At 43.4% G+C, this 1365-nt stretch overlaps 1 protein-coding gene and 1 long non-coding RNA gene across 2 annotated transcripts in view; both read right to left on the bottom strand.

The window, feature by feature from the left end:
• Window positions 1–1365, bottom strand: part of STK10 (serine/threonine kinase 10) — a 94385-nt gene that overhangs the window by 39092 nt on the left and 53928 nt on the right. The gene's annotated exons all lie outside the window — the stretch shown is intronic.
• Window positions 1–1365, bottom strand: part of LOC111746218 — a 13784-nt gene that overhangs the window by 3485 nt on the left and 8934 nt on the right. The window lies entirely within an intron of this gene.

The following is a 1365-nucleotide window of genomic DNA, read 5'->3' on the forward strand; positions in this document are numbered from 1 at the left end:
GCTCCACGGGGTGGGGTGGAGGGGTAAACTGGTACAACCAGCATGAAGGGCACAGCAGCCCCAGCTACTAACGAAACCTGAAACACTGCACAAACCCAACAATTCTACTTCTGAGAACTCCTGAAGGCGTGCTTAGAGCCTCAGACCCATGAACAGACACCCTCATCACTGCATTTGTTAGAGACTGATATGGGAAGCCGCATGAGACACCTAAATATCCAACTTTAGGGGTTTATCGGGTAAATTATGGTTTGTGCATGTGACGGAATGCAAGAAAAAAACCATTAAATCGTCGTGTTGACGAAGAATATTACTGAGAACTTAGCAGGTGTACAGCGCCGTGCAGAGGGGCTCACGCATCTCCGTTACATCTGCCTCTGCATATCATTTTGCGTGTCATCTGCATATATGTTCCCTTGCATCTTTTTTCTCTCTATGATCCTGTGGGACAGGGAAAATTATTATCCCTTTTTTACAGATGAAGACACTAAAGTTTAGAGAGACTGAGTAACTTGTAGATGTTCACTCAGCTCTAAGGACAGATGTGACACGAAGTCTATGCTCTTCTCTATCACCTGGTCACCTTCTGTGCACGGGGCTGGGAGGAAGCGTACAGGGGTCCCTGCTGGCGAGATGAGGACTTTAATTTCCTTCTTTGTGGGTCCACTCATTCCAAATTTTCTACAGAACCGTATCTGCCTCTACACTCATTCATATATATATACACTTCCTGATTACCAAGGCAATGACGCTTATCAAAAGTTCAAATCTTTACAGATTAAAGTCTCCAGAATCCTGGCAGAGATATACTTAAGAGTTTGCCACCTAGAGCTCATCTGTATTTATTTATATCAATTAAAATTATTTATGTAAAGTAAAATGCTATAACATTAACGCATTTGGTACTTTTAAAATGTGAAATCAGATTAAACATACTATTTTTCAACTTTTCTTTTCCTCTTCACAGTAGGTACGTACACTCGTCCCCTGGACGATGTGGGTTTGGGGGCGCAGTCAAAAACCCACATGTAACTTTTTGACTTTACAGTCAGCCCTTTGCATCCACGGATTCAACCAACCCTAGCTGAAAACAGCAGCCGTGAACACTGTTTAATCTGGAGATACCTGTTCCCAGTCGGCAGGCGGTTGAATCCACGGATGTGAGACCTGCGGATATGAAGGGCCAACTGTATTTCCTGAAAACACTCCACGTCTAAGTGGCCCTGCCCAGTTCCAAGCCATATGGATCAAGGATCAACTGTACCTCTTCATGAGGGATTACACGTTTGCTACAAGGTAATTTTCAACCTGAAAAAGATTCCATCGTACGATAGTGCCATAACTTATTTAATCCCTACTGGGGTA

Source organism: Pteropus vampyrus, unplaced genomic scaffold (assembly GCF_000151845.1).
Source record: "Pteropus vampyrus isolate Shadow unplaced genomic scaffold, Pvam_2.0 Scaffold179, whole genome shotgun sequence".
Lineage (NCBI taxonomy): Eukaryota > Metazoa > Chordata > Mammalia > Chiroptera > Pteropodidae > Pteropus > Pteropus vampyrus.